This window comes from Egretta garzetta, unplaced genomic scaffold (genome assembly GCF_000687185.1).
Source record: "Egretta garzetta isolate BGI_Z169 unplaced genomic scaffold, ASM68718v1 scaffold63, whole genome shotgun sequence".
NCBI classification, from domain to species: Eukaryota; Metazoa; Chordata; class Aves; order Pelecaniformes; family Ardeidae; genus Egretta; species Egretta garzetta.
Genome location: NW_009259199.1, coordinates 1,311,580 through 1,324,628, shown reverse-complemented (window position 1 = coordinate 1,324,628; position 13,049 = coordinate 1,311,580).

Sequence of the window (13,049 nt, the reverse complement as noted above, 5' to 3'; positions counted from 1 at the left end):
CAGGTATACGGACAGTTCCTCCCTTTCCAGGAGGCCCCTCCATGTTTCAGCAAGTCATCTCTTACGAGTTGCCACTGTCCTGTTGTCTCCTGGCTTTCCCAGGCTCTCACTCCCCCCTCTCCCTTGGCAGGGCTGGGAATTGCTTCCCACATCAGGTCAGGATGGAGAAGTGGAGCCAAAAAAAAGACTTTGACTGCTGTCAGGCCACCTTAGCTAGGTAGCCCGTCATGGGACAGCTGATGGCTGCAGCTGCCACCACTCCTGGCTTCTCTCTGCATTTCTCTCCTTCTGCTTCCCCTTCCCAACCTCCCCAAACCTCAGAGCACTCAAGCCTTCAAAGCGCTGACCCCTTTGCTCTCTCCCTGCACCGTGCCTCAGTGCCTAATTGTTCTAATAATTTTTCAAAGATTTCATTCATCTTCCGCCATAATTCAAGTCTTTGTTCCATGCCATGGCGCAGAGGGACTAAAACAGAGCAAGGACAATGAAAAATCAGACACCAAGGGGCAGATGACTCCTTCCCTTTGACTGTGCACACAAGGAAAATCAAAGCTACCTGGGTTTTTGTTTGTCAACACCAATCTGGTCCAGGCGAGATAATAACCACAAATGCACGGGGTGGGATGCAGAGAATGGGAAGGGAGCACGCTATTGTGCCTGGCTGAATGGTTCGACTGCTGGCAAAGCAAAGCCTTTTGTCCACTGAATTTTTTTTCCTTGCAGATTACTTTATTGGTTACCTTTTGTGTTTCCCGTCTCTCTTCCCAAGCATCTTATTACTCTGTTTGGAGGATATTTCCAGAAGTTTAGAGGTGGCCAGTAAAGTGTAATTCAAAGCAAGGGCTTCGCGGATCTGAACCCCCACTTCTAAAGCAGACATTAACTCTGCACTGGAGTCTGACTGATTCCATTAAATTCACCCTGGCAAATTTGTAACTCTTTGCCCAGTACTTTTGATGAACCATTTTCAGCCTGTCAGGCACAGATTAACCATTGGGTTCATCTGCCTGCAAGGTGATTTCTGTGCCTCAGGGTCAGCCTGCAAAGCCCCAGCTAGTCCTTTCCTGGCTTTGATTGGATGACGGGATGGATTTTTAATCAGAAGAATCACAGATGGCAAATAAACAAAAAGTTTTAAAAAATATTAATATTTATTTATGCTAAAATTCACTGTCCCTTTGTTTGCAACATATTCGTGCATCAGGGAGGCTGTGATTGTTTTAAACTGCTCTGGCCAGCTCCAGCCCTGAGCACAGGACAGAAGTAGGGAGCCTTGGAGTCATGCCACACGAGCAGGTTCAAGGCAGGGAGACACGCAAGAACTAGAATATATTCACAACTGAGGCTTTGATTCGCCAGTGCTCCTGGTGTTTACAAGGAGGGGGAGAGAGTGACTGTTTAACTTTGAAACTCCAAAATGGCCTTGGCATCCACAAAGGTTTTGGAACGTACTTGCAACACCACAGGAGCCAGGGATTAAGTTCTAAATCCATGTTTTGTCCCTGAAAAGCTGTCCTGATCACTAATAAAGTGAACTCTGTGCTCTCAAGAAATATTTATCTACATCATTAGAACTCCCTGCTATTGTTGGGCATGACTGGCAGTCAGCAGCCAGGAGCAAAACTGTAGAAGCCCTTCAGCCTGAGCTTGAAGTGCCCCTGCTGAGCAGAACAAGGGCAAAAAGAGGGTCAGAATAGCTAGGGGGTGCCGATGGGGATGGAGGTGCCTCGTCAGAACCATGACAGCATCATTAGCAGTCTGAGCCAGAATAGCAAGGAAGCTGGGGTCAGGGCAGAGGGCCACCGCAGCGCTGCAGAGGGAGGCTTGGAGACAGCATCTCCATGCACCACCACTGCCCCCACGTAGCTCTCATCTGTCCCCCATTTATGTAAGCTTCATTTAGCTCAAATGCTGCAAACAGAGGAAATAGCTGCAGTGTGACAGTACTCATTCAGTCGGCTCCAGCAAAACATAGTGCTTTGCAAAACAGACCCTGGTCTTCTGTAGCGCCTTCCAGGAAGTGGGGAGCCCTCAGGTGCAGCAGGTTGTGACTCTGCAACCTGTAAGACCAAGGGGAGAAGTGACCACTCCCCAGAGGGGAGGCTTACAGTCAACTTCTGCAACTGAAATTTCGGCTGGGAAGCAACTTTTCACAACCAGTGTGAATACCACAACCTGGGCAAGACTATTAGAGAGCTGCAGCCCTTTCAGGTAGTGGGAAAGCAAGGGGACAGAGCCTGTATGCCACATGAGAAGTCTTAGCATGTTCTGGGCTTTCCCAGGCTGATGTGACCCCATTTTTTGAAATGCTGTCCTAGAAACCATCCTCTGGTGTGCTGCTGCAGGAGCACTGCACATCCCACTGGCCATGGGAAGATCCTGGCACTTGGGCACAGGAACCTGGGGGCTCTGCTTGGAGGGAACATCAGCAAAGGCACTCCAAAAAACCTCTGAGTCAGGCACTGAGCAGCAGGGAAACAGCTGAATAGCACTGGACTGGTGTCACATTAACCCTGCCTCTTCAGCCACTGGCCACACGCGCTCCATGCTGCAGCTCCCCAGCGCTCAGCTTTTGCTTAGGAACTGCAGTACTCAGAGGCACAGGCAGAAGGAAGTACACTACACTTTTGTCCACACCCTGGGCAGCACAGCTCGCCCCAGCCAGACCACTGGCTGTGCAGACCCCTTGGCTCTCTCAGCTCCCAGTGCCATGACTGAGATACTTAAGATGGGATGTAGTGCATAAAGTTCAGATGTATGATTGTGTGAGGCAGGCAGAGGATGGACAGGGATCAAGGGTTCACCTTCTCTTCTGATGCATGCATACAAGGAGACATCAAATGCAAGGGGAAAATCATAGCCCCTAAACCTAAATGAAGTGGTTCTTTATACCACAATTAAACCAAGAAATTCCTTTCTGCAGGATGCTGTGGACACAGCTGATGTGAGTTCAAGGAGCAGCAGAACCCACTCACAGAACAACAACAACAATCCATCAGGAGTTATTAGAATAGAAACTTTTCTGTTGGAAGGGACCTACAATGAACATCTAGTCCAGCTGCCTGACTGCTTCAGGGCTAACCAAAAGTTAAATCAAATTACTAAGGGCAATGTCCAAATGCCTCTTAAGCACTGACAGGCTTGGGGCATCAACCACCTCTGTAGGAAGCCTGTTCCAGTGTTTGACCACCCTTTCAGTAAAGAAATGCTTCCTAATGTCCATTGTAAACCTTCCCAGTGCAGCTTTGAACCACTCCCACATGTCCTATCGCTGGGGTACCAGGGAGCAGAGCTCAACACCTCCCTCTCTGCTTCCCCTCCTCAGGAAGGTGTAGAGAGCAATCAGGTCAGCCCTCAGCCTCCTTAACATAAGGATAACATACCATAGTTAAACATAAGGATGTGGCTTTTACAGGCGAGTCCCTGAGCCACAGATTGCTGGAGGCTGGGAGAGTACCCCAGTGAAGCTCTGCAAGATGCATGAGAGTGAAAAAGAGCTTAAGACTGTAGGAAGCATCTGCTGTTTGACTGCTATCAGAAATTGGACACTGTTTAGACAAGGCTTTGGGCTCTCCCAGTATAGCAGCTCTTCTGTACCTGCACATTGTGAGCCCAGCAAACACTTGCACTAACATCAGGTTAATTTTAGGAATAGCTGCCTTTTCTCCTGCACATAGCTGGGCAATATTTTTTCAGCAAATGACTTATTTGCTTTAAATAAATGCAATTTCTAGGCACCCAAAGTGATGCAAAAATTCAGGTCAAATTCCCTGAATAGCTTCTGCCACCAAAAAAAAGCTGCAAATGCTCTGAAGGGTTGAGCAAATCACATGGAGAAGGGTTGGAGTCCTTCAGAAACTCTCCTTTTTCACTATTTCCAAAATGCTTCTATTTCAGGAACTTCCCATGTTTACCAGGGATAGGCTCTTTGTGAGCCCAAAAAGCACAGACCCAATTTGCTGCTGTCCCCTGGGGCTACATCCCCCAGAGCTCCCTCCTCACCATTGTGCTCCATCCTGCTGTGGGAACCTGCTCTCCCCCTGCCAGGCTGGGGAAAGGCACAGGAGCTGCTCTGAGCATCCGTTGGGCTGGAGCAGGACCCTGGCAGGCACAGGACAGTTCTAGCTCTGCCATAGTCCCTGCGCAGGCTCCAGTCCTCTCCAGCCTGTGCTCTGGGCCCCAGAGACCCCTTTGCTTGAGCCATGTCCCAAACAGAGGCACCATGAGGAGCCTCCTTCCTGCAGCAGCCACAGGGCTGAGCAAGCTGGCACCCGGGCACTTGACTGCTACAGGCCCACCTGGGCTTCATCTCCTTATCCCCCTCCCTCCCAAACCACCAGTTGCAACCAAGCTGAAACAGCTTCCTTTCGCACATGCCTTGAAGAAAATGACGTTTTCCATGCAGGAGTTACAGTGCCAAGGTATTCTTTTGGCATTGGAGGAAAGTTCCCACTAAATGGTCACTCTATTCCAGGCAAAGCGGGAAACGCAGCATTTCAGGGAGGTATAAGTTATGCCAAAGAGGGTTTGGATAAACACTGCAACCCCCGTCCTGGTAACAGCAATGCACCAGTTTCTCCTTTCACACTATGGTCTGGCCAAACAACTTCACTTGCAGATCCTTAGAGAATATTTAGGGGGTTATAGAATCAAAGACCCCTGACCAAAGTGTTGGCTGCTGGATCCAGATGCCAAATGTTAACTTTTGCCTTTTGTGGTACATCCTTGGGTTCAGGCTGATTTTCACTTTGAAAGGAAGCCAGAACTATAGAGCAATGGCTGATTTTATACAGTGTTCCCAAACTGGGCATCTCTCTTTAGAAGCCCGGGGCTTTTCAGCTGGAAATGACTCCCTACAATCCCAGTACAGACTAACTCCTATCCAGAGGGGCTAACATCACCCCAGTTTCATTTTCAGAGAAGCCACAAGTGTTCGTAATCAGATCTCTGACTAAGCGTGTAGATATCTAGTTCTGAGTGAATAGCTTGGCTCCCAGAGTATTTTGACTAATGTAGTACACATTGACCCAAATTTTGGGAACAGAGAGGCTCATTGATTCAGACTGGGCAAAACACAACACATTTGAGACTAATTAAAGATTACTCCCATCAGACCTGCTGCTGTCCCTCTTCATGCCCCCCCCAGCATATAGGTCTCCTTACTGGGCCAGCCCTGAAGGCCATTGGACCATCTCCCCTGGCAGGGAATTTCTCTCTTCTCTCCAGGGCTGAGTTTTGGGGAACAAAGCAGCATTAGCACATCCTGACTGTGTTTAACTCCCATTATTTTGTAAAGTGCTCCATGAAACCTTAGTTTTTCTAAAAGTATTTTCTTCAACTAAATTCCACTCCATTTTCTTCAGGCAATAAATGAATTTTGTTTACAAAGTACTTCAGCAAGACTTGAAATTTCATTTATGGAAAATGAGCCTCAGACTTCCGAGGCGTTTGAAACCATGCTGAAATACAGCAATTTCAAGCACTTGCCTGTCTCCTTCCCGCAAGTCTCCAAATCAAAGGTTACCATGACAACGAAGCCCACTCTCAGTCCAGCAGAATGACTTGTTTTTACATGACGTCATTATTAGCCAGGACCCAACAAAATTACGCAAATGAGATCCCCAGACAGCAGGACTGCAAAAAGCCCAAAAAAGCAACACAACAATTACACTCTAAACTTAGTAGAGGAAGGAAAATGTCACCCAGCTCCCCAGCCAATAATTCTTTAAAAAACATGCTAAAAAGTCTGACCTCCTCCCTGAACCCTCGCAGGGCTGTGGAAGCAGACCAGCTCTGCCCTGTTACAAGCTGGACTTCATTTCCACCCTGGTATGTGGCACAATTGCCTGCCCATCCCAGCAGACAGCCACTAGTGTTCCTGGGGGGATGCTGGCTCCCAGGGAGCTGGTTTGCATTACGCTGTCAATACCAAAGAAACCCAAAGAGGAGGAGGAGTTCCTGCCCTGGGTGAAAGACAGCTTCTTGCTACCTTGAGCTCCCTGTGGCTATCACATGATGCAGCCAGGGCTCCTTCTCCCCAGCACCTGGAGCGTCCTTACTTCAAGGTAAGGAACTCTGCACATCTCTGCTCCTTACCCAGGACATCACACCACCACCACCAGATGACAGACCCCCACCCCAGGGCTTCCCCAGCCCAGGACCACCTACAGATCAACCTCCACATCTCCTCAGGGCCAGGACCTTCACAAGCCGGTTGCTTAGAGATGCTTCCCTTTATAACCATGGTCAGGTGAACTCAATCCTGTCCTCCCTGTGAGGATGTGAGTGAGGCCCTCTGAACCTTGTTGGGTTCACACTTGAAAATGAGTGTATTCTGGCAGCAGCTGTCCTCCAGAGGAGGGAGAGGGAGTCACTGAGCAATGAGTTGCTATAGGTGGTCATTCAAGCATAATAAATCCTCCTTAACAACCCTGTCTTGCTACCCTTCAGAATTTAAGCTGGGTGTAATAAGGCAGTATGAAGGCAAAGGCTAGCTTTACAGTCAAACTGGGGATTACAGTCTGACACAGATATTTAAAGATTCACAATAGCAAAGAGAAATTGTAAGAGGAGCCTAAACAGCTTCCCTTGAGTGCTGGGAGATGGGCTGATGAGTTATGGTCATTTCCAGCACAGGTCTGGGCTGATGTATAACTGAGCTGGGGTCAGACCGGAGACTTACTGCTTCCAGCCTTCTTGAGCAAGTGTAAAACCTGCGTGTGCTGAAAAAATTATGCATTGACTTTAGAGAAGGTTTCTCTCTGTATTATATGCATTTTTATCTCTGTGGTTTTTAATCCAGATCACTGCATGCTTCTCTTTTTCTTTTCTCTGAATTAGCTCAGCAGTATTATTTTGTCTCCCCCATTCTTCACAGAAGCCCAAGAAGTGCCTTTCCCCTTATAAGCAACTTGCCACTCTGCGTAGGAGCTAGGAGCCTTTGCTTTCTGATTGCCTCATTAGTGAAGGAAGCCCAGACCGGTCCTTCCCAGGCCTAAGCCTGAAGTTTACGGCACCACATCTGAAGGACAGTTTGTAGGCCCGAAAGCTTGGATTCTTTTCTGCAGCTGCGCTATCTGTGTAATAAAAAAATATTGCTTTTTCCTCCCAGCCTTGCTTCACTTATGTCTTTAGACTATCACAGCCGCAATACCACTTCAGCTGAAACCACTGCTGTCAGTTCCTAGATTGCTATTTATCAGGGATCCCAAAGTGCTTTTATAAAATGCCTAATGCTCAGCTAGCTCCTACACCTCTCCCCTTCTGAAGAAAATCACCCAGTGCTGTTTTTCAGAGACATTTTCTCTCTGCTAGCCAAAAGGGTGGCCGTGGGGATGAGGGTGGCGCAGACTTCTTCGGCCCGGGGTACCTGCCACCCCTGGGCTGGCTGAGTCCCCCGTCCCATGTGAGTGCCCTATGGCTGCGTCTTCCACACGCATCACTGCAAAACACCCATTCTAGCCCTGGTGTGGGGTGTAGGGGGACCTGAATCCCACCCATGGTGCTGCTCCCCTGGAGCAGAGGTCATGGCAGTACGTGGGACAGACACCTGCTTTGTTGGTAACGCCGCAGGGATGTCCGAGGGTGAGACCCAAGGAGCCCCACAGTTCCCACACCGGAGATGTCTCCCCTGTCCTGGGGTCGGAGCAGGGCTGGAGCAGGCTCCTTCTCCTGCTTCCCCTGACCAGGGGTTCTCAGGGAGGCATTCCCTGCTGCTGTGGGGTGATGGAGCTTTGCTGTTGTTGACACACACACACACGGCTCCAGGCACATCACCCTGTCCCCTCCACAGCCTATCACTTGCTGCCTGCATAGGGGTGGAGGAGAAGGGGACATCTTCATCCCCATGAAGGACACTGAGGATCCGCAGAAGGAGCGGAGCATGTCCATGCTGGGAAGCAGCCCCTCCTTGCTGCTCTGGCTGCTGTTAACCCATCACCCATCCACTGAGCCTGAAAAGGGAAGGTGGTTGGGGGCAGGAGGAAAATCACAGTGTGAAAGTGTAAAGGAGAATGAATACCAGCAAGCCACAGATCTGCCAAGTGAGGCTGTTCTCCGTGGAGTGGAGTGACCGCAAAGTCTCCTCGTTCCTCTTGACAAGCTGCTGATGGATGAGTTCGGTCAGGAGGAATTGCACTTTGCAGAAGAAAGCACTGTTTACTTACCAGGCAGCCAGCACGGCGATGGTCCTGGGAAGAGCACCGCAAACGGGAGTTGTGCAGCATTGGACCTGCTCCTCCTACAGTGTGAAGGAACCAGAGAAGGAGTTTCTTCTGCAGAAGGGAATCCTGCCTTGATGCTCAGGTTTCTGATCATACCATCCAAATGCATGAAGTCTAGCTTAGGGCTGGCCTTGGGGCACTCACCCCACCTCTTGTGGAGGTGGTTTGCAGGAGAGGTTTCTAGAACAGCCACCCTTCAAAGGCCAAGGATGACCACTGCACCCCAGGGAACCCTTTCCTTCATGGGCCTGTGGGGCTGAGCCATCCCCACCAGCCATGTTACAGCCTGGCATAGGGGACGCATTTATTTATTTGCTCCCCAACACCTGGCACCCCAGGTAACCACACATCAGTGGTTACTCCCCTCTCCCCCAAGCACTGCTGTAGTATAAGCATCTAATAATAAAACCCAGCAATTCGCTCCTAAGACACCTGTCAGGCCGAGCAGTAGGTGCTGGGGTAATACATACTCACTCAGCTATGCCTCTTCTCTGCCAATTCTCCTGGCTCTGCCTGTTTTCATTTCTTTTCTGTGGACACTGCAATTACACTCTGTTCCTCTTCAGGGCCCTTGTTCCAGGTTCAAATAGAGAAGTGATAGTGCAGGGAAGCTTTTCACATCGCTGTTTATTTTTGTCTTCTGAGTCAGGAAGATCTTTTCAGGCTGGAACCAACCTTGTGTGGTTTGATTGAGGAAGGACTCAGGCGGGGGTGGGGGGGGGCGCGAGGAAAAGGGTGAAAACTTCAGGTTCCAGCTTTTATGGTTTAAAACAGTGGTGGGCTCCTTCCTTGACTGCTCTTGCTGAGGTCAGAAGCTACGCTCCTTCCTCAGGAAGACGTATGTATGCAGCCTGTACTGCTAAGACCCATGGTAACCATCCATCTGCCACAGCAGCTGCGAGCCCCGGCGCTCTCCCAAGCCTCTTCTGTCAGCCGAATCTCTGAGCAAGAAGGAGGATTCAGCTGAATGCAGCAAATTCCAAGGCATAACTTTTTTGTTCAAGGTTGCAATATGTTTGGAGATATTGTCCCGCCAGCAAGTCCCTGGTGCAGCATCCAGATGGTGCTCAGGAAATCCGGGGAAAGGGGAGAGTGTTTCGTTCCTTCTTCGGGCATGGAAAACAACTGACTATGTCATGGAGTTATTTGCTTCTCCTGCTGTTCCCCAGTGGCAACTGAGGGGGGGGAAAGTCCTCATTGAATATGTGAGATTTGGGTAAATCGTCAATATTTTTAACTAAAAAGTAGGCAAAAATGCAGGAAAAAAAACCCCACAGGGGAACATAGGATATTTCAAATTTAATGCAATAGCATTTCTTGCAAGTGATTTTTTTCTTCTGCTTTTGTATTTGAAGAGATTTACTTAATTTCAGATCTTCCTACCCAGTGAGAAAAATCCTTCTTTCTGTTAGTTACTAAATATAGATTGTCATGCATCCAAAGAGATGCGATGAAGTGTCCAAATTAAGTAAGTCACTACAACTTGAACTTCCTTGCCAGCAGACCACTCAGTCGCCTGGACATATGTCACACTGTCCGAGTGACGTGGCATGGCCATCTATGTGCTATTAAATCTCCAAAACAGGGTAACCACAATCGAAACTCCCTTTAGCAAAGGTGTCTGGACCACAGTAAATCCCAAGTCATGCCTGGAAGCTGTTTGGGTGGCCCACAGTGACAGTGGAGATCACTGTAACAGCTTAACAGCACAGCAGGGTGGGTTGAACTGCCCACAACCTCTCCTGGGCACACATTCCATTTACCACATGGCCAAAGACATTAGGGCTAAGGGACTCCATGTCCTTCTTGCCACCAGGGTCTCTTTAAGGCATGATTCAGCTGCAGAAGTGTATGTGGTGGGTTGGATAAACCAGTCTTGGCCAAGGCCTCTTTTGGTTGCACTTAGAGCAGCAGAAAGCTTGATTCATGTTGTACATACAGAAAAGCCAAAGAGCTTTATTGGAAAAGCAAAGTCTAACCTTGGGCCACACACTGCGGGGAAAGAGCACACCTCAGGGTCTCCTTGCCCACCCATCACACCACCACCATCCTGTCCTCAAGCTGGTTCCCAAACTCCCCAGCCAATCTGCCTTGAACATACCTTGTCCCCTCGACTCCCCTGCCATTGGAAGGGAAAACATTTTAAACACAACATGAAGGGAACCATGGAATGTTTACAAGCTCTTTTATTTTCCTCTGGAATATTTGCTTTTTCATGAGTAGCTTGCCTGCTCTTCACTGGGACAAACTCCCCAGATGTGCAGGTAGCCTGAGGACCGGCTCCCCAGGCTCCCCATCCCTTTGTGTGTCAACATCATTTGGCTATGAGAAAAAGACCATGGAAAAAACAATGACACAGACTTTTTTAAAATATGAATTTTTATTTGTTTTGATTGGAGTTCGAGAGAGTGGGTAGAGTGGAAAAGCGGAGTGATTTAATTCAGTGAAGAGGTCTAGTCCCACCTTGCGTGTTAGATCAGGAGGTTGGTACGTGGTCAGAAGAGTCCTCTTCCTCCACTCAGCTTGCTGATCTTATTCATGTAGTTCTTGTTTCTGATGTCTTCTAATCTCTCTTCAGAACTTCACTGTAATTTTTTGAGACTTTTTTCTGTTGCTTTAACTTACTGAAAAAGCTAAAAGCTGAAAAAAATTGCAGGACCCCAAATCCTGCCAATTAGAATGGGCAATTTTTTTTTCCAGCAAAGGTTGAAAAATACGATTCAAAAATACAAACAGGCATTGGACATTGCACCAAAAAGCATGTGAAACACAAATCTCAGGAGAAAGAAAGAGAGAGAGAACTAGAAAGAAGAGAGGTCACAGTTTCTGTGAGAAATCCCTTAAGAAAGTGGCTACCGCTAGTCAATAGAGAAAATAAAGTCAACAAAAAAACTTTTAAAATGCATTTTTTTCTATTGTTAATTATTTACAGCTGTAATAACAGGATTGTCATGCGTTAAACTGCTGCCGGCTAGATTCTTTCTCATAGCAGAGTAGAGAGAGTCTTACGAGATGGAAAACAAAGCAGAAGACAGACCGGGGCACAGACGGAACCCGAGGCAGTGAAAATGAGCGTATTCTCTGGCGATCTGATGTGGTGTGCTCTTTCCCACGATGGGCTACCCTAGCGTGATGCTAATGCAACCTTCCCAACCCCGGGCACGGGGCTGCAGCTAAGGCAGCAGCAGGTGCCCTCGCCTTCAGCTGGGACGCTTGCTATCCCCAAGTCTGCCGATGGTGCAAAGCTAGCTGACAAAGGGATACTTGTGGCCACCTGGCTAGATTTGGTGGGCTGAGAAACTCCCTTGCGATAACTGAGAGGAGCCGTTCAACTCTAAATACAGCCTGGCAAAGGCAACACGGCAATGACTCAGGTTTCCCAGTTCTCCCCCTACTTTTTTTGTGGGTGCAAAAATCAAATCATTCAATGTATGATTGGCATTACATTTGCTGGGTGCCCTGCAAAAAGACAGGAGAAAAGAACAGACTTTTCTGGGGAAACAGAGTGCTGCTAGCAGTGTAACACCAGCCAATGGAATCATCAGATCAACAGGACCTTCAAGCAGCAGTGAAGAGAAGAGTGAAGAGCCTTCAAAGACTCTGGGAGCATCCTGGCTTTGTAGCAAACCTGGGACCAGACTTTCCTCTCTAAGCAGATGGGATTGTTAAAGCTGTGTACGGAAGAGACCTGCGCTGGTGGGGACCGGGATGGTAGGGAATAGGAAAGAGTAGCTAGAACATCATATTTTGTCCTAGAGCTTCATGAGCGAAAACCAGCATAACCCTGCTTGTGGTGAACGTTAGGGCTAATCCAAGCCTAAGGTTCTCTGCTGTTTAAAGCAGCACAGATTCCCATGGTGGGAGGCAGGCATAAGCCCAGAAAGAGAACCGGCTTTGCTTATGGGTGGTAACATCCATCATTCTCATGGCTGGGGCACCACAAGGCACATGCGGCAATCGCTGCTGGCTGTGAGAGCCTTTCTCCAGCAGCAGAGGAGAGAATAAAGGACATGTGAGTGCAGTTGCAGGATCACTGCCAAAACATTTCTCCTAAGACTGGGGGAGATGAAGGAGTGACATTAAGGGAGCTGACACCGGGTACCATTGCTAGGGGTTGCATGCTTACCGTGGCCACACCAATCCCGGGCTGCCCAGCATCTGTCTTTTGTCCTGCTTGTGCTGAGGTGAGATCGGGTACGGGTCCAGGACACAGCGGCAGCAAAGACCTATGCTTTTGCTGACCCGCCTACAATTAGCACATAGCCACAGATCAGCACATCCCACCTGGATAAGCAGCAAGCAGTGGCCAAGTGCCAGCACTTCCTTTCGCTTTGAAGCGGAGCCCAAGCTGAAGCGCAGCCCCTACCTGTGGTGTTGCTCTGGCCAGGGACAGCTGGAATGGATCCCACCAGGTTTTGTGCTCCCTCCTGAAGCAGGCTCAGGATGGAGACCTCACACCGCTTCGCAACGCTCAGCTGCACATTCCCTGGTTGTGCTGTGGGGTGAGGACTAATTGCTTATGGCATTCAGTGGTTGAAAAGCCATGCTGCCTTCCTGAGAACATCATAGTGTCCAGGGCAGGACAAGAGCCGTGCTGGAGAAGTTGTGAAATCTGGGACTAAGTCTTCCTGAAAGGTACTGGGCAGCGCTGCCAGCAGTGACCTTGGGCAGCACACAGGCGAGGAGCGAGGCTCTCCTCCCTAGCACCCGTTGTTCCCTGTGCCTCCCAAAGCCATCTGAGGGCCAGTGGAGAGGGATGCACCTCCTTCCAGTAGATTTAGCAAAGAGAATGAGAGGGAAGTAAAATAATTGAAAGTAGCCATTTTC